At 46.5% G+C, this 24871-nt stretch overlaps 1 protein-coding gene across 4 annotated transcripts in view; it reads right to left on the bottom strand.

Annotated features, from left to right (window-relative positions):
* LOC110536888 (uncharacterized) overlaps nt 1-24871 on the bottom strand; it is a 70565-nt gene that overhangs the window by 44292 nt on the left and 1402 nt on the right. The window contains exon 1 of one of the 4 annotated variants that reach the window (XM_090191576.1): nt 13158-13532. The exons of 2 other annotated variants lie outside the window; for them this stretch is intronic. The gene's annotated coding sequence lies outside the window, so the exon portion shown is untranslated. Of the gene's footprint in view, nt 1-13157; nt 13533-24871 lie in introns of those variants that run through there. One more of the 4 variants, XM_090191575.1, reaches the window with a different exon arrangement.

Consider the following 24871-nt stretch of genomic DNA (forward strand, 5'->3'; position numbering starts at 1 on the left):
TTTTAGTGGGGAGTTAAAATAGTTCAAAATAGTTCTAGAAGCAATAGAATCCTACATCCCAGCATGACTAGAACTTTGATTAGAGACCTTTTTTTCTCCAAAATATCTACAATTAAGATCGTGTGACTACTACTCTTCTTTTACAAACTTGTTTTATTTTAATTTTTAGATACTGTCGTCTTTTCTGTGTGTGGTCATACTATATACACTGACAGACAAGTACCAACAGGATAGTGTTTACTTTTTGCCGCGAGGCAGAATACGCTGCTGTCATAACATACAGACAACCTCCACATCTATGTAATTACACTGCTAAAACCTAAAGCAGCGACAAAATAGCATTTCATCCAGTCACCGCCACATCAGGATACTGTACCTGAAACAGGGAGACCGAAATCAGGTTACACCTGTCCAGAACCAACTGTTATAAAGGAGTGGATCCACTAGAAAAATCAACAACAACAGGCTAGTTCCACACCCAGCTGTAGCTTTGACAACAAACAATTGACTTATCTCGTTTTATGTCGTCTGGTTAACCACAAGCAGCTAGCGTAATAATAATTACATGACCACAAAACAAATCATCTTGAACCAAGCACCTTCCAAATCAAAATGTTATTTGTCACGTGCGCCGAATACAACAGGTGTATTTACAAGCCCCTTAACCAAAAATGTCGTTTTAAGATTTTAAGAAAATCCATTTAAAAAAAAGAGATAAGAAGAACAAATCATTAAAGAATAAGAGCTATATTTTCACAGGTTGCTGTTTATTGTAATGAGTCTTGTCCTGAAGGCTTCCACATGCTTCGGTTTCGGACTCGGCTAGGCGAACCTAGTGTGCTCCCAGAATACCATAAAAGACCTTCGCTTGAAAAATGAGAAAAGACGGCAATAGTATTGTTTGTCCACCTTGAGACGCCGTAGCCAGTATACATACACTGCCTCAAAATAGTCTGAATTAATCTAAGATTTAAACAAATAATAATGACAGATTTCTTGAGTTGATGTTTTGCCGAGGAGATTTTAGTCGCACAAATTTAAAATCTAAGATGTTTTGGTATTTCTCAAGTGAAAAAAATGTGCCTTGAAAACTAGTCGTCGCTCATAGAATGACAACAAACACTTAATTGAAGAATCCCTACTGTTAATCAAGGACCGACAAAAAGGGGGCGTAGACGTCTCCTCCGAACTTCGTCTTGCCTCGAGAAATGTTTTTGTGTGCACGGGACAAAAAATCCTTAACGAAGACCAAAACATCACTAAACGCCGTCATAATATATACACAAACCGTTTCAGATGAGAAGCATGCGGATGGATGCCTTTAGATAGACCAGCTGCAAAGTCAAAATTGGCTAAATTGTTTTTTTTTTAAAATATGAAAACAAAAATGTGCTTTTGGTATTAAATTACTGTTAGGGTTAAGCACGCTGGGCTGTGGTGTCTGTGGGTTGTAGGGGACTACACTGTGGGTTGTAGGTGACTACACTGTGTCTCTGGGTTGTAGGGGACTACACTGTGTCTCTGGGTTGTAGGGGACTACACTGTGTCTCTGGGTTGTAGGGGACTACACTGTGTCTCTGGGTTGTAGGTGACTACACTGTGTCTCTGGGTTGTAGGGGACTACACTGTGTCTCTGGGTTGTAGGGGACTACACTGTGTCTCTGGGTTGTAGGGGACTACACTGTCTCTGGGTTGTAGGTGACTACACTGTGGGTTGTAGGTGACTACACTGTGGGTTGTAGGTGACTACACTGTGGGTTGTAGGTGACTACACTGTGGGTTGTAGGTGACTACACTGTGGGTTGTAGGTGACTACACTGTGGGTTGTAGGTGACTACACTGTGGGTTGTAGGTGACTACACTGTGTCTCTGGGTTGTAGGTGACTACAATGTGTCTCTGGGTTGTAGGGGACTACACTGTGTCTCTGGGTTGTAGGGGACTACACTGTGTCTCTGGGTTGTAGGTGACTACACTGTGTCTCTGGGTTGTAGGTGACTACACTGTGTCTCTGGGTTGTAGGTGACTACACTGTGTCTCTGGGTTGTAGGTGACTACACTGTGTCTCTGGGTTGTAGGTGACTACACTGTGTCTCTGGGTTGTAGGTGACTACACTGTGTCTCTGGGTTGTAGGTGACTACACTGTGTCTCTGGGTTGTAGGGGACTACACTGTGTCTCTGGGTTGTAGGTGACTACACTGTGGGTTGTAGGTGACTACACTGTGGGTTGTAGGTGACTACACTGTGGGTTGTAGGTGACTACACTGTGGGTTGTAGGTGACTACACTGTGGGTTGTAGGTGACTACACTGTGGGTTGTAGGTGACTACACTGTGGGTTGTAGGTGACTACACTGTGTCTCTGGGTTGTAGGTGACTACACTGTGTCTCTGGGTTGTAGGTGACTACAATGTGTCTCTGGGTTGTAGGGGACTACACTGTGTCTCTGGGTTGTAGGGGACTACACTGTGTCTCTGGGTTGTAGGGGACTACACTGTGTCTCTGGGTTGTAGGTGACTACACTGTGTCTCTGGGTTGTAGGTGACTACACTGTGTCTCTGGGTTGTAGGTGACTACACTGTGTCTCTGGGTTGTAGGTGACTACACTGTGTCTCTGGGTTGTAGGTGACTACACTGTGTCTCTGGGTTGTAGGTGACTACACTGTGTCTCTGGATTGTAGGTGACTACACTGTGTCTCTGGGTTGTAGGTGACTACACTGTGTCTCTGGGTTGTAGGTGACTACACTGTGTCTCTGGGTTGTAGGTGACTACACTGTGTCTCTGGGTTGTAGGTGACTACACTGTGTCTCTGGGTTGTAGGTGACTATTCTGTGTCTGTGGGTTGTAGGTGACTACACTGTGGGTTGTAGGTGACTATTCTGTGTCTGTTGGTTGTAGGTGACTACTTTGTGTCTGTTGGTTGTAGGTGACTACACTCTGTCTGTGAGGCAAAATGTGCTGACTATGACTGTGATATGTGGTTGTCCCACCTAGCTATCTGGAGATGAATGTTCTGACTATGACTGGTCCACCTAGCTATCTGGAGATGAATGTACTGACTATGACTGGTCCACCTAGCTATCTGAAGATGAATGTCCTGACTATGACTGGTCCACCTAGCTATCTGAAGATGAATGTCCTGACTATGACGGGTCCACCTAGCTATCTGGAGATGAATGTACTGACTATGAGTGGTCCACCTAGCTATCTGGAGAGGAATGTACTGACTATGACTGTTCCACCTAGCTATCTGGAGATGAATGTACTGACTATGACTGGTCCACCTAGCTATCTGAAGATGAATGTACTGACTATTACTGGTCCACCTAGCTATCTGAAGATGAATGTACTGACTATGACTGGTCCACCTAGCTATCTGGAGATGAATGTACTGACTATGACTGGTCCACCTAGCTATCTGAAGATGAATGTACTGACTATGACTGGTCCACCTAGCTATCTGAAGGTGAATGTACTGACTATGACTGGTCCACCTAGCTATCTGAAGATGAATGTACTGACTATGACTGGTCCACCTAGCTATCTGAAGGTGAATGTACTAACTATGACTGGTCCACCTAGCTATCTGAAGATAGACAGTCCTACTGACAGTTGTGGCTGCTTCGTGTGCCCAATAATGTTTGTACCATGTTTTGTGTTGCTACCATGTTGTGTTGCTACCATGTTGTTGTCATGTTGTGTTACTGCCATGTTGTTGTCATGTTGTGTTGCTGCCATGTTGTCATGTTGTGTTGTTTCCATGTAGTGTTGCTACCATGTTGTTGCCATGTAGTGTTGCTACCATGTTGTTGTCATGTTGTGTTGCTACCATGTTGTCATGTTGTGTTGCTACCATGTTGTGTTGTTACCATGTTGTTACCATGTTGTGTTGCTACCATGTTGTTGCCATGTTGTGTTGCTGCCATGTTGTGTTGCTACCATGTTGTTGTCATGTTGTGTTGCTGCCATGTTGTTGTCATGTTGTGTTGTTGCCATGTAGTGTTGCTACCATGTTGTTGTCATGTTGTGTTGTTGTCATGTAGTGTTGCTACCATGTTGTTGCCATGTAGTGTTGCTACCATGTTGTTGTCATGTTGTGTTGCTGCCATGTTGTTGTCATGTTGTGTTGCTGCCATGTTGTTACCATGTTGTGTTGCTACCATGTTGTTGTCATGTTGTGTTGTTGCCATGTAGTGTTGCTACCATGTTGTTGCCATGTAGTGTTGCTACCATGTTGTTGTCATGTTGTGTTGCTGCCATGTTGTTGTCATGTTGTGCTGTTGCCATGTAGTGTTGCTACCATGTTGTTGCCATGTAGTGTTGCTACCATGTTGTTGTCATGTTGTGTTGTTGCCATGTTGTGTGGCTACCGTGTTGTTGCCATGTTGTCCTGCTACCATGTTGTTGTCATGTTGTGTTGTTGCCATGTTGTGTTGCTACCATGCTGTTGTCATGTTGTGTTGCTGCCATGCTGTTGTTGTCTTAGGTCTCTATGTTGTGTCGTGGTGTCTCTCTTCTCGTGACGTGTGTTTTGTCCTATATTTAGATTTGATATACTTGTTCTAATCCCAGGCCCCCGTTCCTGCAGGAGGCCCTTTGCCTTTTGGGTAAATAAATAATTTGTTCTTTACTGACTTGCTTAGTTAAATAAAGATTTATTACAACAACAAAAAAGTTACAATCTGTCAGTTGCTCTGGATAGGATAAACTAAATGACTAATCTGTGTGGCTGGGCAAGGATCGTCTCTCGACTACAATGCCTGGCTCTTGGAAGGGTTAAGTGTTGAATGTTGTGTGTATAGTCTATGGAAATGGTAAGGTAACTGGGGATGCATTCAACTGAAATGTGTCTTCCACATTTAACCTTGCCTTAATCGACATCCACTTCTTCGGTGCCCGGGGAACAGTGGGTTATCTGCCTTGCCCAGCATGACTGGTTTTTACCTTGTCAGTTTGGGGATTTGATACAGCAACCTTTCGGGATTACTGGCCCAACGCTCTGAGTCTGCACAGCGATGGCTGTTAGTCATAGCATTGTTATGTCTGAACTAAGAAAGAGTCCCTCCCAGCACGTAAATTATATCTACCAACTAACTGGTCTTTTAGCCACGTAGTCCGTCAGAAGGTGTCCTGATACAGCAGGTTTGGCTGGTTGTTGTTGGTCGAGGAGCAATAGACAAGAGAACCAATCAGCATGCTTGTCAGTCAGTACTATAGAGTCAGCCCTGTCCTGTTGTCAGTCAGTGCTTCTATAGTCTGTCTGTTGTCAGTCAGTGGTTCTATTGTCTGTCGTCAGTCAGTGGTTCTATAGTCTGTCTGTTGTCACCAGTGGTTCTATTGTCTGTCTGTTGTCAGTCAGGGGTTCTATAGTCTGTCTGACTGTTAGTCAGTGGTTCTATAGTCTGTCTGTTGTCAGTCAGTGGTTCTATAGTCTGTCTGTTGTCAGTCAGTGGTTCTATAGTCTGTCTGTCTGTTGTCAGTCAGTGGTTCTATAGTCTGTCTGTCTGTTGTCAGTCAGTGGTTCAATAGTCTGTCTGTCTGTTGTCAGTCAGGGGTTCTATAGTCTGTCTGTTGTCAGTCAGTGGTTCTATAGTCTGTCTGTTGTCAGTCAGGGGTTCTATAGTCTGTGTGACTGTTAGTCAGTGGTTCTATAGTCTGTCTGTCTGTTGTCAGTCAGTGGTTCTATAGTCTGTCTGTCTGTTGTCAGTCAGTGGTTCTATAGTCTGTCTATCTGTTGTCAGTCAGTGGTTCTATAGTCTGTCTGTCAGTCAGGGGTTCTATAGTCTGTCTGTCTGTTGTCAGTCAGTGGTTCTATAGTCTGTCTGTTGTCAGTCAGTGGTTCTATAGTCTGTCTGTTGTCAGTCAGTGGTTCTATAGTCTGTCTGTTGTCAGTCAGGGGTTCTATAGTCTGTCTGTTGTCAGTCAGGGGTTCTATAGTCTGTCTGTCTGTTGTCAGTCAGGGGTTCTATAGTCTGTCTGTTGTCAGTCAGTGGTTCAATAGTCTGTCTGTCAGTCAGTGGTTCTATAGTCTGTCTGTTGTCAGTCAGTGGTTCTATAGTCTGTCTGTCTGTTGTCAGTCAGTGCTTCTATAGTCTGTCTGTCTGTTGTCAGTCAGTGCTTCTATAGTCTGTCTGTCTGTTGTCAGTCAGTGCTTCTATAGTCTGTCTGTCTGTTGTCAGTCAGTGGTTCTATAGTCTGTCTGTCTGTTGTCAGTCAGTGGTTCTATAGTCTGTCTGTCTGTTGTCATTCAGTGGTTCTATAGTCTGTCTGTGTCTGTTGTCAGTCAGTGGTTCTATAGTCTGTCTGTGTCTGTTGTCAGTCAGTGGTTCTATAGTCTGTCTGTTGTCAGTCAGGGGTTCTATAGTCTGTCTGTTGTCAGTCAGTGGTTCTATAGTCTGTCTGTTGTCAGTCAGTGGTTCTATAGTCTGTCTGTTGTCAGTCAGTGGTTCTATAGTCATAGGTTGGGAACCCCCAGGCGTTTCAGATTTGTTTTAGCCCTGAGCTGGTTCACCCTTTAGAGCCAGGCCTGTCTCATGTGATGGCCCTGGGCCAAGGCCTGCCCTACCCTGTTCTCTGTGCTGGCTGGCTGGCTGGCTCTGTGTGTGTGTGTGTGTGTGTGTGTGTGTGTGTGTTATGCTGGGTGGAACAGCACACAGCCTGACAGAGGTAGGTAGGCCTTTCTAGCTGCCGTTCACGATTGCAAAATACCAAATAAATATTTTGCTTCAAATAGCCTCTTTCTCCCATCTGTGTCACAAACCATCCCAGTATGTGAATCTGACGAATACCTCTTCTTTTCAAGAGCAACGTTAAGAAAAATATAGATTTTCTCTCTGTGGAGAAACAAGTACTTCACAGATTCTGCTAATGACTGTTTCTAACCGTCTCTAATGACTGTTCCTATCCGTCTCTAATGACTGTTCCTAACCGTCTCTAATGACTGTTCCTAACCGTCTCTAATGACTGTTCCTAACCGTCTCTAATGACTGTTCCTAACCGTCTCTAATGACTGTTCCTATCCGTCTCTAATGACTGTTCCTAACCGTCTCTAATGACTGTTCCTATCCGTCTCTAATGACTGTTCCTAACCGTCTCTAATGACTGTTCCTAACCGTCTCTAATGACTGTTCCTAACCGTCTCTAATGACTGTTCCTAACCGTCTCTAATGACTGTTCCTAACCGTCTCTAATGACTGTTCCTATCCGTCTCTAATGACTGTTCCTAACCGTCTCTAATGACCGCTAATTGATAAAACTGGTTACGAAGTCTCAGAAAAGTATGAAAAAAGACACGCTTTTACACAACACGACAACACAACGCGACACAACAACATGACACAACACAACAACATGACGCTACACAACACAAGACGACAGCACGACACAACAGCACGACACAACACAACATGACAACACAACACAACACGAGATGATAACACAACAACACGACACAACACAACAACATGACGCTACACAACACAAGACGACAGCACGACACAACAACACGAGATGACAACACAATAACAACAGCATGGACTGCATGTTGCTTCATGTCTCAGTCTCTTCTAGTTGTTTATAGAGTTATTTGTCTTTTCAGTTATTTCCCAACAACACAAGTATCTAGCCCAGGACTGTCTACAACACAAGTATCTAGCCCAGGACTGTCTACAACACTAGTATCTAGCCCAGGACTGTCTACAACACAAGTATCTAGCCCAGGACTGTCTACAACACTAGTATCTAGCCCAGGACTGTCTACTGACAACAACACTAGTATCTAGCCCAGGACTGTCTACAACACAAGTATCTAGCCCAGGACTGTCTACTGACAACAACACTAGTATCTAGCCCAGGACTGTCTACAACACAAGTATCTAGCCCAGGACTGTCTACTGACAACAACACTAGTATCTAGCCCAGGACTGTCTACAACACAAGTATCTAGCCCAGGACTGTCTACTGACAACAACACTAGTATCTAGCCCAGGACTGAATACAACACAAGTATCTAGCCCAGGACTGTCTACAACACTAGTATCTAGCCCAGGACTGTCTACAACACAAGTGTCTAGCCCAGGACTGTCTACAACACAAGTATCTAGCCCAGGACTGTCTACAACACTAGTATCTAGCCCAGGACTGTCTACTGACAACAACACTAGTATCTAGCCCAGGACTGTCTACAACACAAGTATCTAGCCCAGGACTGTCTACTGTCTACAACACAAGTATCTAGCCCAGGACTGTCTACTGACAACAACACTAGTATCTAGCCCAGGACTGTCTACTGTCTACAACACAAGTCTCTAGCCCAGGACTGTCTACTGACAACAACACTAGTATCTAGCCCAGGACTGTCTACTGACAACAACACAAGTATCTAGCCCAGGACTGTCTACTGTCTACAACACAAGTATCTAGCCCAGGACTGTCTACTGACAACAACACAAGTATCTAGCCCAGGACTGTCTACTGACAACAACACTAGTATCTAGCCCAGGACTGTCTACAACACAAGTATCTAGCCCAGGACTGTCTACTGTCTACAACACAAGTATCTAGCCCAGGACTGTCTACTGACAACAACACTAGTATCTAGCCCAGGACTGTCTACTGACAACAACACTAGTATCTAGCCCAGGACTGTCTACTGACAACAACACTAGTATCTAGTCCAGGACTGTCTACTGACAACAACACAAGTATCTAGCCCAGGACTGTCTACAACACAAGTATCTAGCCCAGGACTGTCTACTGTCTACAACACAAGTATCTAGCCCAGGACTGTCTACTGACAACAACACTAGTATCTAGCCCAGGACTGTCTACTGACAACAACACAAGTATCTAGCCCAGGACTGTCTACTGTCTACAACACAAGTATCTAGCCCAGGACTGTCTACTGTCTACAACACAAGTATCTAGCCCAGGACTGTCTACTGACAGCAACACAAGTATCTAGCCCAGGACTGTCTACTGACAACAACACAAGTATCTAGCCCAGGACTGTCTACTGACAACAACACAAGTATCTAGCCCAGGACTGTCTACTGACAACAACACAAGTATCTAGCCCAGGACTGTCTACTGACAACAACACAAGTATCTAGCCCAGGACTGTCTACTGTCTACAACACAAGTATCTAGCCCAGGACTGTCTACTGTCTACAACACAAGTATCTAGCCCAGGACTGTCTACTGACAACAACACAAGTATCTAGCCCAGGACTGTCTACTGACAACAACACAAGTATCTATCCCAGGACTGTCTACTGTCTACAACACAAGTATCTAGCCCAGGACTGTCTACTGACAACACAAGTATCTAGCCCAGGACTGTCTACTGACAACAACACAAGTATCTAGCCCAGGACTGTCTACTGACAACAACACAAGTATCTAGCCCAGGACTGTCTACTGTCTACAACACAAGTATCTAGCCCAGGACTGTCTACTGACAACAACACAAGTATCTAGCCCAGGACTGTCTACTGACAACAACACTAGTATCTAGCCCAGGACTGTCTACTGTCTACAACACAAGTATCTAGCCCAGGACTGTCTACTGACAACAACACAAGTATCTAGCCCAGGACTGTCTACTGACAATATGTATGGTGAACCAGAGGCTGGTAGAATCATGCATTATGAGTCTTCAGTTCAGCAGGTAGCCTAGTGGTTAGAGTGTAGGTTAGGCAGGTAGCCTAGTGGTTAGAGTGTAGAGGTGGCAGGTAACCTAGTGGTTAGAGTGTAGAGGAGGCAGGTAGCCTAGTGGTTAGAGTGTAGAGGCGGCAGGTAGTCTAGTGGTTAGAGTGTAGAGGTGGCAGGTAGCCTAGTGGTTAGAGTGTAGAGGCGGCAGGTAGCCTAGTGGTTAGAGTGTAGAAGTGGCAGGTAGCCTAGTGGTTAGAGTGTAGAGGCGGCAGGTAGCCTAGTGTTTAGAGAGTAGAGGCGGCAGGTAGCCTAGTGGTTAGAGTGTAGAGGCGGCAGGTAGCCTAGTGGTTAGAGTGTAGAGGAGGCAGGTAGTCTAGTGGTTAGAGTGTAGAGGCAGCAGGTAGCCTAGTGGTTAGAGTGTAGAGGCGGCAGGTAGCCTAGTGGTTAGAGTGTAGAGGTGGCAGGTAGCCTAGTGGTTAGAGTGTAGAGGTGGCAGGTAGCCTAGTGGTTAGAGTGTAGAGGTGGTAGGTAGCCTAGTGGTTAGAGTGTAGAGGTGGTAGGTAGTCTAGTGGTTAGAGTGTAGTGACGGCAGGTAGCCTAGTGGTTAGAGCGTAGGGACGGCAGGTAGCCTAGTGGTTAGAGCGTAGGGGCGGCAGGTAGCCTAGTGGTTAGAGTGTAGAGGCGGCAGGAAGCCTAGTGGTTAGAGCGTAGGGGTGGCAGGTAGCCTAGTGGTTAGAGTGTAGAGGTGGCAGGTAGCCTAGTGGTTAGAGTGTAGAGGTGGCAGGTAGCCTAGTGGTTAGAGTGTAGAGGCGGCAGGTAGCCTAGTGGTTAGAGTGTAGAGGTGGCAGGTAGCCTAGTGGTTAGAGTGTAGAGGTGGCAGGTAGCCTAGTGGTTAGAGTGTAGAGGCGGCAGGTAGCCTAGTGGTTAGAGTGTAGAGACAGCAGGGTAGCCTAGTGGTTAGAGTGTAGAGGAGGCAGGGTAGCCTAGTGGTTAGAGTGTAGAGGTGGCAGGTAGCCTAGTGGTTAGAGTGTAGAGGCGGCAGGTAGCCTAGTGGTTAGAGTGTTGGACGAGTAACCAGAAGGTTGCAAGTTCAAACCCCCGAGCTGACAAGATACAAATCTGTTGTTCTGCCCCTGAACAGGCAGTTAACCCACTAGGCTGTCATTGAAAATAAGAATTTGTTCTTAACTGACTTGCCTAGTTATATAAAGGTAAATATAATAAATTGTTCACTGGTAGGGAGGTCCTGCGGGGTCTGGGCATTACTGACTGAAATGAGTCAAAAATATTAATTATTTTGACTGAACAAGTCGAAAAGATCAGAGTCTGTAAAAAGAGAGTTGAACTTCCCACTTCACTTAAAAAGAAACAGAAGAAGAGAGTGTTCCCTAAAGAACACCAACACACTCACAAGTGTCATATATATAGAAAGAGTTCCCTACAGCTCCTGGTGGCTCCAATTCCCGACACCTTCAAAACAGTAAATTGCTCTTGCAAAGAGAGGCTGTTTGCCCTGATGCCACATCTCTGTCCAAAGCACTGATTGTGTAACAACGATACAGTACACAATCTCTTATCTGTCCATGACTATTTATACTCCAGGGTGTAGATAGACCCATTAGCTTGGCCATCATAGAACCTAACCACCATTTATGGTTCACGTGAAACGTGCCATGTGGAAGTGTCCCTTTAACAATATAGATATATATATATAGAGCCTGACGAAAAGATGACCTTGTCCTGTAAGATGGCGTCTGATAGCACCTGGTAGGTACACAGACAGAGTCTAAACCAAACTCGGTCCTGGAGACCCCAGGGGGGGGGCACGTTTTGTTTTTTTGTGTAAAGCTAGTCTCTATGTCAGTGTAAAGTGGCTCTATGTCAGTCTCTATGTCAGTGTAAAGCTAGTCTCTATGTCAGTCTCTATGCCAGTGTAAAGCTAGTGTCTATGTCAGTCTCTATGTCAGTGTAAAGTGTCTCTGTCAGTCTCTATGTCAGTGTAAAGTGTCTCTATGTCAGTCTCTATGCCAGTGTAAAGCTAGTCCCTATGTCAGTGTAAAGCTAGTCTCTATGTCAGTGTAAAGTGTCTCTTTGTCAGTCTTTATGTCAGTGTAAAGCTAGTCTCTATTTTGTAACCTTTCACCACTAATCATTCTTTCTATTACCATTCTGTCAGGTAGTTTTCAGTCTCCAGCATTTAAGAGATTATTAACTAGTATGCCTTTTAAAGGACCCTCCGGCTAACCCTGTCTTCTAGTTCATCTTTAACCCATACTGTAAATACCTGGATGGGTGAGGAACAGAGAGATACCACCCCTGGGCCCCCAGCATAACATCCAGTCTAACACTACAGAGAGATACCACCCCTGGGCCCCCAGCATAACATCCAGTCTAACACTGCAGTGAGATCCCAACCCTGGGCCCCCAGCATAACCTCCAGTCTAACACTGCAGTGAGATCCCAGCATAACCTCCAGTCTAACACTGCAGCGAGATCCCACCCCTGGGCCCCCAGCATAACCTCCAGTCTAACACTGCAGTGAGATCCCAGCATAACCTCCAGTCTAACACTGCAGTGAGATCCCAGCATAACCTGCAGTCTAACACTGCAGTGAGATCCCAACCCTGGGCCCCCAGCATAACCTCCAGTCTAACACTGCAGTGAGATCAGTTAGTTAGCTGTAACAGCTTTAAAACCAATACGTCACAGGCTAAAACCACAGTACATTTTTGTCCTTCCAAGTCTGATTTCTAAGGGGACATTGTTGTGTAATAACGTGTTTCCATCCTGTATCAGTCTCAGTCATTTAACCAATAACCCAGTTACAATGCTAGTTACAATGCTAGTTACAAGGCCAGTTACAAGGCCAGTTACAAGGCCAGTTACAAGGCCATTATTTTACATTGATGTTCAGAACAAGATATTGGTTGAACAACAACGGTTGATGCTGCTAGTACAGGAAAGTACACTCTTCGTAAAAGGGTTCTACGGCTGTCTCCGTAGGAGCACCCTTAAAGGGTTCTACATGGAACCCAAAAAGTGTACTCCAAAGAGTTATCCTATGGGGACAGCCGAAGAACTCTTTCCAGTTCTAGATAGCACCTTTTTTCCCCTAAGAGCGTAGTATGGACGGCAGGATTGTGTGATCAACAACAACACCACCTACACCAACACCATCAACAACACATTCCGTGTGGAAGATATGACATTAGTCCTCAACTAAATCCCAAGTTTCCTCCTAAGGCTTCTCAGTAAACACACTAACACCAACACCAACATCACCAAAACCAACAACACCACCACCAACAACACCAACACCAACACCAAGAACAACATCACCAACACCACCAACAACACTACCAACACCACCAACACCAACACCACCAACAACACTACCAACACCACCAACACCAACACCACCACCAACAACAAAAACACCAACAGCAGCAACACCACCAACAGCAACACCACCACCAACAACAACAACACCAACAACATAACATCTCACCTCTAAGAATGCTTCATAGACATACAGCCAGTTCTTCAGTATTAACCGGTCTCTATGAACATACCTAAGATATATCACTGCCACTGTGACGTCTGATTGGGTAGGGTTGGTTAGGGGTGACGTCTGATTGGGTAGGGTTGGTTAGGGGAGGGAACACCACACCCTGTAGGGGAGTGGACTGGAGTTCTCTGATCTGCCTGAGGTGCTCTGCTCTGTCTATGACTGTGACTCATCTGTGTGGTATTTAGTTCTAGATATTCTGAAACTGCAACCTATTCCCTACATAGTACACTACATTTGATCAGAGCTAATGGGCCCTGGTCTAAAATAGTGCACTTTATAGGGAATAGGTGCACTTTCAGACCCTAGAGAGTGGCTCCTGAACCCTGACCCTACTCCCTGAGGCTCCTGAACCCTGACCCTACTCCCTACACTTAGTTTTAAAGGTGCAGTAAAACACAGGGTACACGCTGGCCCTCAAGAGAACACATCTTTCCCCCCAGTATTCCACGATGGCGATGGCATTGCGACTTAAAAAGCATCTCTGTCAAAGCATAGTTGTTACATTTTAGCAGGCATTCTCATGCAGAGCGACTAGGGATAAGTGCCTTGCTCAAGTGCACGTCAACAGTTTTTTTCACTTAGTCGTCTCGGAGATTTGAACCAACGACCTATTCGGTTACAGGCCCAACGCTCCAACGCTCTCTACTGAGAAGGAGAGAAAAAAAAAATGGCTTTCCTCTGGATGAACTCTATGGAACCATGGTAACAGAGTTTAACGAAGCAATGAAGGCATGGGAGATCACAGAACAGAGAGGCATCGCTCGGGTTGATCATTAAACTGGTGCTGCTAGGGAACCACTCCCTCACGCACAGCACAGGACGTCAACCCCTGATAAGGGGCGGCAGGGTAGCCCAGTGGTTAGAGTGTAGAGGCGGCAGGGTAGCCTAGTGGTTAGAGTGTAGAGGTGGCAGGTAGCCTAGTGGTTAGAGTGTAGAGGCGGCAGGTAGCCTAGTGGTTAGAGTGTAGAGGTGGCAGGTAGCGTAGTGGTTAGAGTGTAGAGGTGGCAGGTAGCCTAGTGGTTAGAGTGTAGAGGTGGTAGGTAGCCTAGTGGTTAGAGTAGCAACCGGAAGGTTGCAAGTTCACAACTCCTGAGCTGGCAAGTCTGTCAGCTAGCAACTTACCTTGGCTTACTGCATTCGCGTAACAGGCAGTCTCCTTGTGGAGTGCAATGTAATCAGGTGGTTAGAGCGTTGGACTAGTTAACTGTAAGGCTGCAAGAGGCTAACTGCCTGTTCAGGGGCAGAACGACAGAGTTTTACCTTGTCAGCTCAGGGATTCAATCTTGCAACCTTACAGTTAACTAGTCCAACGCTCTAACCACCTGTCAGCTCACCCTCACCCACTGTTCCTGGGCCATCATTGAAAATAAGAATTTGTTCTTAACTGACTTGCCTGGTTAAATAAAGGTCAAATAAAAAAAATAAAGATTAAACACTTCAACCAACCGACAGCGCACGTCGCTCTCACTTCAAGACTACGGCTATCTATGTGCCGGTATGATAGCTTTTTTATTTTTTTCATTTTTAATAGTATCTTTGAGACTCAAAAAACATAGGTAATGGCATCGTGTCAAGCCCAGTTCACATCTTAACAATCAGAGGGGAAATCCAATCCTCTTCACTGGATCCAATCCAAACGTCCTTTTATGGGAAATCTGGTCTGTTATATGAAATCAGATGAAGGATTTGTTGTTGACTCCATTTGAAGAGGTGCCGCTAATAGTTTGGAACGTTTTGTAGTGACTCTTTATAACAGGACAACTATTTATAGTCATTAAAAGACAAACAAACAAACAAACAAACAAACAAACAAAGGGGCAGAAATCAGAAGAGTCAGGGTTCTATCCCCTAACAAGTGCAGACACATGATTACAAAGCTGAGAGCTCCACAGACCGTTTCATGTTCAGGAGTGTTGCTATTCTCTTGAAGTCTTTAAAGATCCTGAGAAAAGATGGCCTCGTCTAGTAAGACAGACACCCTCTAGGTACACAGAGAGACACATGGCAGAGTCTAGACTCTCTAGACAGATCTAGTGCTTCTTGTATGTGTAGACGATGCCAGGTCTCGGGTCTGTGCAGGGTTGGGCACTATCACCTCCTTCCTCTCCTCTTTCTCCCCCCATCCTCCACTCCTCCTCCTATCCTCCAAAGGGCCCTATGTTCCTCCAGGAACCATGACGATTAAGGGCCCTATGTCCCTCCAGGAACCATGATGATTAAGGGCCCTACGTCCCTCCAGGAACCATGACGATTAAGGGCCCTACGTCCCTCCAGGAACCATGACGATTATGGGCCCTACGTCCCTCCAGGAACCATGACGATTATGGGCCCTACGTCCCTCCGGGAACCATGACGATTATGGGCCCTACGTCCCTCCGGGAACCATGACGATTAAGGGCCCTACGTCCCTCCAGGAACCATGGCGATTAAGGGCCCTACGTCCCTCCAGGAACCATGACGATTATGGGCCCTACGTCCCTCCAGGAACCATGACGATTATGGGCCCTACGTCCCTCCAGGAACCATGACGATTATGGACCCTATGTCCCTCCAGGAACCATGGCGATTAAGGGCCCTACGTCCCTCCAGGAACCATGACGATTATGGGCCCTACGTCCCTCCAGGAACCATGACGATTATGGGCCCTACGTCCCTCCAGGAACCATGACGATTATGGACCCTACGTCCCTCCAGGAACCATGACGATTATGGACCCTATGTCCCTCCAGGAACCATGACGATTATGGGCCCTACGTCCCTCCAGGAACCATGACGATTATGGACCCTACGTCCCTCCAGGAACCATGACGATTATGGACCCTATGTCCCTCCAGGAACCATGACGATTATGGGCCCTACGTCCCTCCAGGAACCATGACGATTATGGACCCTACGTCCCTCCAGGAACCATGACGATTATGGACCCTACGTCCCTCCAGGAACCATGACGATTATGGACCCTATGTCCCTCCAGGAACCATGACGATTATGGGCCCTACGTCCCTCCAGGAACCATGACGATTATGGACCCTACGTCCCTCAAAGAACCATGACGATTATGAGCCCTACGTCCCTCCGGGAACCATGACGATTATGGACCCTATGTCCCTCCAGGAACCATGACGATTAAGGGCCCTATGTCCCTCCAGGAACCATGACGATTAAGGGCCCTACGTCCCTCCAGGAACCATGACGATTAAGGACCCTATGTCCCTCCGGGAACCATGACGATTAAGGGCCCTATGTCCCTCTGGGAACCATGACGATTAAGGGCCCTATGTCCCTCTGGGAACCATGACGATTAAGGGCCCTACGTCCCTCTGGGAACCATGACGATTAAGTAAATAGGAAAATAAGTATGTTCAAAGTGTACAATAAACAATATGAGGGAGGTGTGGTTCAAACTCCTTCTCTACAGACCAGCAGACACCCTCATTCTCTACGGACCAGCAGACACCCTCATTCTCTACATACCAGTCCAGCAGACACCCTCATTCTCTACAGACCAGTCGACACCCTCATTCTCTACATACCAGCCCAGCAGACACATTCCTTCTCTACAGACCAGCCCAGCAGACACACTCATTCTCTACAGACCAGTCGACACCCTCATTCTCTACATACCAGCCCAGCAGACACATTCCTTCTCTACAGACCAGCCCAGCAGACACACTCATTCTCTACATACCAGTCGACACCCTCCTTCTCTACAGACCAGCCCAGTTGACACGCTCATTCTCTACATACCAGCCCAGCTGACAGAGAGACGCTTGATGAGTTGTCTATACCGTTATTACCACCCCTATCATTACCATCACATTGCAATGAAGTCTGTGAAATGAGCAAAACCGGTTCTGAAGTGAGTTAAACCTACGTACAGTATGTTCAAAATGGAACAGCAAAACTCAAACCCATCCACTTGTCATGGCCAGAAGCAAGAAAACAATCCTAAGACAGGCAGTGTTAGAGATCGTTATGTCCCTCCAGGAACCATGACGATTATGGGCCCTATGTCCCTCCAGGAACCATGACGATTAAGGGCCCTATGTCCCTCCAGGAACCATGACGATTAAGGGCCCTATGTCCCTCCAGGAACCATGACGATTAAGGGCCCTATGTCCCTCCAGGAACCATGACGATTAAGGGCCCTATGTCCCTCCAGGAAACATGACGATTAAGGGCCCTATGTCCCTCCGGGAACCATGACGATTAAGGGCCCTATGTCCCTCCGGGAACCATGACGATTATGGGCCCTATGTCCCTCCAGGAACCATGGCGATTAAGGGCACTATGTCCCTCCGGGAACCATGACGATTAAGGGCCCTATGTCCCTCCGGGAACCATGACGATTAAGGGCCCTATGTCCCTCCGGGAACCATGACGATTAAGGGCCCTATGTCCCTCCGGGAACCATGACGATTAAGGGCCCTATGTCCCTCCGGGAACCATGACGATTATGGGCCCTATGTCCCTCCAGGAACCATGGCGATTAAGGGCACTATGTCCCTCCAGGAACCATGACGATTAAGGGCCCTATGTCCCTCCAGGAACCATGACGATTAAGGGCCCTATGTCCCTCCAGGAACCATGACGATTATGGACCCTATGTCCCTCCGGGAACCATGACGATTAAGGGCACTATGTCCCTCCAGGAACCATGACGATTATGGGCCCTATGTCCCTCCAGGAACCATGACGATTATGGGCCCTATGTCCCTCCAGGAACCATGACGATTATGGGCCCTATGTCCCTCTGGGAACCATGACGATTAAGGGCCCTATGTCCCTCTGGGAACCATGACGATTAAGGGCCCTATGTCCCTCCGGGAACCATGACGATTAAGGGCCCTATGTCCCTCCGGGAACCATGACGATTTAGGGCCCTATGTCCCTCCAGGAACCATGACGATTATGGGCCCTATGTCCCTCTGGGAACCATGACGATTAAGGGCCCTATGTCCCTCCAGGAACCATGACGATTAAGGGCCCTATGTCCCTCCAGGAACCATGACGATTAAGGGCCCTATGTCCCTCTGGGAACCATGACGATTAAGGGCACTATGTCCCTCTGGGAACCATGACGATTAAGGGCCCTATGTCCCTCTGGGAACCATGACGATTAAGGGCCCTACGTCCCTCCAGGAACCATGACGATTAAGGGCCCTATGTCCCTCCAGGAACCATGACGATTAAGGGCCCTATGTCCCTCTGGGAACCATGACGATTAAGGGCCCTATGTCCCTCTGGGAACCATGACGATTAAGGGCACTATGTCCCTCTGGGAACCATGACGATTAAGGGCACTATGTCCCTCTGGGAACCATGACGATTATGGGCCCTATGTCCCTCCAGGAACCATGACGATTAAGGGCCCTATGTCCCTCTGGGAACCATGACGATTAAGGGCCCTATGTCCCTCTGGGAACCATGACGATTAAGGGCCCTATGTCCCTCTGGGAACCATGACGATTAAGGGCCCTACGTCCCTCTGGGAACCATGACGATTAAGGGCCCTACGTCCCTCTGGGAACCATGACGATTAAGTAAATAGGAAAATAAGTATGTTCAAAGTGTACAATAAACAATATGAGGGAGGTGTGGTTCAAACTCCTTCTCTACAGACCAGCAGACACCCTCATTCTCTACGGACCAGCAGACGCCCTCCTTCTCTACGGACCAGCAGACGCCCTCCTTCTCTACGGACCAGCAGACACCCTCATTCTCTACATACCAGCCCAGCAGACACCCTCATTCTCTACAGACCAGTCCGGCAGACACCCTCCTTCTCTACGGACCAGCCCAGCAGACACCCTCATTCTCTACAGACCAGCAGACACCCTCATTCTCTACATACCAGCAGACACCCTCCTTCTCTACAGACCAGCCCAGCAGACACCCTCATTCTCTACATACCAGTCCAGCAGACACCCTCCTTCTCTACATACCAGCCCAGCAGACACCCTCATTCTCTACATACCAGCCCAACTGACACCCTCCTTCTCTACATACCAGCCCAGCAGACATCCTCATTCTCTACAGAAACACAGAGACTGCCAAAAATAGTTTTTATTCAATGAATTGTGTCCATCCGCACGAGGGTGAAAGTAGTGCACATTATAGGGAATAGGGTGGTATTTGGAACGTAGAATACATACTAGAGGTTGACCGATTAATCAGAATGGCCGATTAATTAGGGCCGATTTCAAGTTTTCATAACAATCGGAAATTGGTATTTTTGGACGACAATTTTGCCAATTTTTTACACCTTTATTTAATCTTTATTTTACTAGGCAAGTCAGTTAAGAACAAATTCTTATTTTCAATGAGGGCCTTGGAACAGTGGGTTAATTTCCTGTTCAGGGGCAGAACGACAGATTTTTACCTTGTCAGCTCGGGGATTCAATCTTGCAACCTTTCAGTTAACTAGTCCAACGCTCTAACCACCTGATTACATTGCAATCATAATCACTAGTTATGGTGACTAGTTATGGTCACTAGTCATGGTTGATGATATTACTAGTTTATCTAGCGTGTCCTGCGTTGCATAAAATCGATGCGGTGCGTATTAGTGAAAAAGGACTGTCGTTGCTCCAACGTGTACCTAACCATAAACATCGATGCCTTTCTTAAAATCAATACACAGAAGTATATATTTTTAAACCTGCATATTTAGCTAAAATAAATCCAGGTTAGCAGGCAATATTAACCAGGTGAAATTGTGTCACTTCTCTTGCGTTCATTGCACACAGTGTCAGGGTATATGCAACAGTTTGGGCCGCCTGGCTCATTGCAAACTAATTTGCCAGAATTGTACGTAATTATGACATAACATTGAAGGTTGTGCAATGTAACAGGAATATTTAGACTTATGGATGCCACCCGTTAGATAAAAACTGGAACGGTTCCGTATTTCACTGAAAGAATAAACGTCTTGTTTTCGAGATGATAGTTTCCGGATTCGACCACATTAATGACCAAAGACTCGTATTTCTGTGTGTTATTATATTATAATTAAGTCTATGATTTGATAGAGCAGTCAGACTGAGCGGTGGTAGGCAGCAGCAGGCTCATAAGCATTCATTCAAACAGCACTTTCGTGCGTTTTGCCAGCAGCTCTTCTGTTTATGACTTCAAGCCTATCAACTCCCGAGATTAGGCTGGTGTAACCGATGTGAAATGGCTAGCTAGAAAGCGGGGTGCGCGCTAATAGCGTTTCAAACGTCACTCGCTCTGAGACTTGGAGTAGTTGTTCCCCTTGCTCTGCATGGGTAACGTTGCTTCGAGGGTGGCTGTTGTCGATGTGTTCCTGGTTCGAGCCCAGTGAGGAGCGAGGAGAGGTACAGAAGCTATACTGTTACACTGGCAATACTAAAGTGCCTATAAGAACATCCAATCGTCAAAGGTTAATGAAATACAAATGGTATAGAGAGAAATAGTCCTATAATTCCTAAAATAACTACAACCTAAAACTTCTTACCTGGGAAGATTGAAGACTCGTGTTAAAAGGAACCACCAGCTTTCATATGTTCTGAGCAAGGACTGTAATTGTACACTTAAAACCACAGGAGGTTGGTGGCACTTTAATTGGGGAGGAGGGGCTCGTGGTAACGGCTGGAGCGGAATCCGTGGAACGGCATCAAACACGTGGTTTCCATGGTTTCATTATTACGTTCCGTCCTCCCCTCGGCAGCCTCCACTGACTTAAACATGGAAATCCTCTGAACAAGGTGAGATTTATGTTTGTGGTTTTATTTTTCAAATGCTGACATCAGCGCACTTCATGTAAATGAATAGACACCATTGACTGTCGGGAGAACAAAAGAACAAAAGGATCCTGGTTTCCCCGGTTGTTCCGTTTTGACAAACACAACGTTTTTAGGTTAAATATAGGAGTCCTACCGGGAGTCCTACCGGGAGTCCTACCGGGAGTCCTACCGGGAGTCCTACCGGGAAGTCCTACCGGGAAGTCCTACCGGGAAGTCCTACCAGGAGTCCTACCAGGAGTCCTACCAGCTCTCAGTCTCACGTCAAAATTAGATGTTCATCCATGTTTCTCAAACGTCATATTTCAGAGTTTTTCCAAACGCCAAATTTTTAAGTGTTTATTAAGGTCAAATTCAGGCATTAAATCCAAATTCTTAAGGTTAGGCATTAACTCTGAATGGTTAAGGTAAGGGGTTAAGGTTAGGCATTAACTCTGAATGGTTAAGGTAAGGGGTTAAGGTTAGGCATTAACTCTGAATGGTTAAGGTAAGGGGTTAAGGTTTGTGATTTGGCTTAAAACAAAAATATCAAAAACACCTTTCTATTGCTAGATTTGAACAGGGAACCTTTGGAATCATCAGCAGATGCTTATGCCCATCCACGATCCCTGTCAACGATGCCCTAGCGCCCCGAAGCCCTAGCGCCACGACGCCCTAGCGCCACGACGCCCTAGCGCCACGACGCCCTAGCGCCACGACGCCCTAGCGCCACGACGCCCTAGCGCCACGACGCCCTAGCAAGACCCCAAACCTACATGAAGGTAACAACACTCAATGTTGTCCCTAGTGGCCAGTTCCCACGTCATTTCCTGACTTTCTCAGACATGGATGGACATTGAATACTGACTTGTATCATGGGTGGCCTGGCTGAGGAGCAACAACACTACCTCCCAGATGATGATGTGATCATAGAGCAAGTGTTTTTCTCTCTCTCTCTCTCTCTCTCTCTGTCTCTCTCTCTGTCTCTCTCTCTGTCTCTCTCTCTGTCTCTCTCTCTGTCTCTCTCTCTCTCTCTCTCTCTCTCTGTCTCTCTGTCTCTCTCTCTGTCTCTCTCTCTCTCTGTCTCTCTCTGTCTCTCTCTGTCTCTCTGTCTCTCTCTGTCTCTCTCTGTCTCTCTCTGTCTCTCTCTCTCTCTCTCTCTGTCTCTCTCTCTCTCTCTCTCTCTCTCTCGTCGTGGGACTCTTTGTGTTTGCATAGTGCAAAGAGTTGAATCATCTAAACCTTGAATAATAACATAAAACTGATCACATAAATCTGATCGATGGTAATGTAGGGTCGGTATGGGGAGGGAGGCGGGTGTTAGCTATATGAAAACTAAACACACAGGTTTAGATGGCAGGGTGGGCTGCTGTGTGAATGGACCCGGATTACGGTCCGACTAACCTGCTCGCCACAGGAGTAACCACTGCGCCACCCGGGAGGCCTGACTAACCTGTTTTAACTCACTAACAGAGTTTATAAAAACCACAAAATTCCTTCTTCAGGAATCAACACAACCTTAAAAAAATATTCTCACCATACGCTCTGAAAACAACAGCACGGTGTTTTGGATTACCATAGGTTGTCCTGAAACACTGTTTACAGCCACTAGGATCTCCAAGCTGTTACTGATGTGGACCTGTACAGACCTACAGTAGCCTTGTCTGTAGCCTGTTCTGCTCAATGTACTCCAACATGCCTTTAACTGACACAGACTGAAGGTATGTATTTTACAACCATTAATTAACTAAATAACAATGACCAAGGGACCACTCCCTTCCACCTGGTACATGTTAACAACATTTCAAGGAATGAGTGGATGGACACACTGGTAGAGCAACAAGTTTGGCAGCAGGAGCTCTCTGAGAAACAAGTCCTAATCTAGATCTACTGGTCTGTCTACTTCCTTCCTGTGTTGTGTGAAAGAAAAAAAATGCAACAAAATTAAAACGAACGGACGGACGGACGGACGGACGGAAGGCTGTTGTCCCTCCCAAAGACTGGCAGCTTCCACCCAGACACTACTGCATGCCTTTCACTGTCTGTTACAATACCGAGAAGACACTGTACCTCTCTTTGAAGGGGAACATCTCCAGGACTACGGTATTATGTATTATATGTATGAAACACTGTAGGGAAGACATGAAGACAGGTAGCCTAGTGGTTAGAGTGTAGAGGCGGCAGGTAGACTAGTGGTTAGAGTGTAGAGGCGACAGGTAGCCTAGTGGTTAGAGTGTAGAGGCGACAGGTAGACTAGTGGTTAGAGTGTAGAGGCAGCAGGTAGCCTAGTGGTTAGAGTGTAGAGGTGGCAGGTAGACTAGTGGTTAGAGTGTAGAGGCAGCAGGTAGCCTAGTGGTTAGAGTGTAGAGGTGGCAGGTAGACTAGTGGTTAGAGTGTAGAGGTGGCAGGGTAGCCTAGTGGTTAGAGTGTAGAGGAGGCAGGTAGCCTAGTGGTTAGAGTGTAGAGGTGGCAGGTAGACTAGTGGTTAGAGTGTAGAGGTGGCAGGTAGACTAGTGGTTAGAGTGTTGGGTCAGTAACCAAAAAGTTGCTGGATTGTATCTCCGAGCTGACGAGGTAAAAATGTGTTGTTCTGCCCCTGAACAAGGCAGTTAACCCACTGTTCCCCTGAACAAGGCAGTGAACCCACTGTTCCCCTGAACAAGGCAGTGAACCCACTGTTCCCCTGAACAAGGCAGTGAACCCACTGTTCCCCTGAACAAGGCAGTGAACCCACTGTTCCCCTGAACAAGGCAGTGAACCCACTGTTCCCCTGATCAAGGCAGTGAACCCACTGTTCCCCTGAACAACGCAGTTAACCCACTGTTCCCCTGAACAAGGCAGTTAACCCACTGTTCCCCAGAACAAGGCAGTTAACCCACTGTTCCCCTGAACAAGGCAGTTAACCCACAGTTCCCCTGAACAAGGCAGTTAACCCACTGTTCCCCAGAACAAGGCAGTTAACCCACTGTTCCCCTGAACAAGGCAGTTAACCCACAGTTCCTAGGTAGCCGGTCAATTGTTAATAAGAATTTGTCCTTAACTGACTTGCCTAGTTAAATAGATATAATAACATATGAAGTTTCACATAATTATATCATGTGTAATAGTTTAACCATATTTTGTATCCATGTGACCTAATTGCCTGTGTTAGCCAATCAGCACTATGTTCGCCAAGCAGCACTGTGTTAGCCAATCAGCACTATGTTGGCCAAGCAGTAATGTGTTAGCCAATCAGCATTATGTTGGCCAAGCAGCAATGTTTTAGCCAATCAGCACTATGTTGGCCAAGCAGCACTGTGTTAGCCAAGCAGCACTGTGTTAGCCAATCAGCACTATGTTGGCCAAGCAGTAATGTGTTAGCCAATCAGCATTATGTTGGCCAAGCAGCAATGTTTTAGCCAATCAGCACTATGTTGGCCAAGCAGTAATGTTAGCCAATCAGCATTGTTAGCCAAGCAGCACTGTGTTAGCCAATCAGCACCATGTTGGCCAAGCAGCAATGTGTTAGCCAATCAGCACTATGTTAGCCAAGCAGCACTGTGTTAGCCAATCAGCAATGTGTTAGCCAATCAGCACTGTGTTGGCCAAGCATCAATATGTTGGCCAATCAGCAATATGTTAGCCAATCAGCACTATTTTGGCCAATCAGCACTATTTTGGCCAAGCAGCAATGTTAGCCAATCAGCACTATTTTGGCCAAGCAGCAATGTTAGCCAATCAGCACTATTTTGGCCAAGCAGCAATGTTAGCCAATCAGCACTATTTTGGCCAAGCAGCACTGTGTTAGCCAATCAGCACTATTTTGGCCAAGCAGCACTGTGTTAGCCAATCAGCAATGTTTTAGCCAATCAGCACTGTGTTGGCCAAGCAGCAATATGTTGGCCAATGAGCAATATGTTAGCCAATCAG

Source organism: Oncorhynchus mykiss, chromosome 12 (genome assembly GCF_057628025.1).
Source record: "Oncorhynchus mykiss isolate SJ-2025 chromosome 12, ASM5762802v1, whole genome shotgun sequence".
Taxonomy (NCBI): Eukaryota; Metazoa; Chordata; class Actinopteri; order Salmoniformes; family Salmonidae; genus Oncorhynchus; species Oncorhynchus mykiss.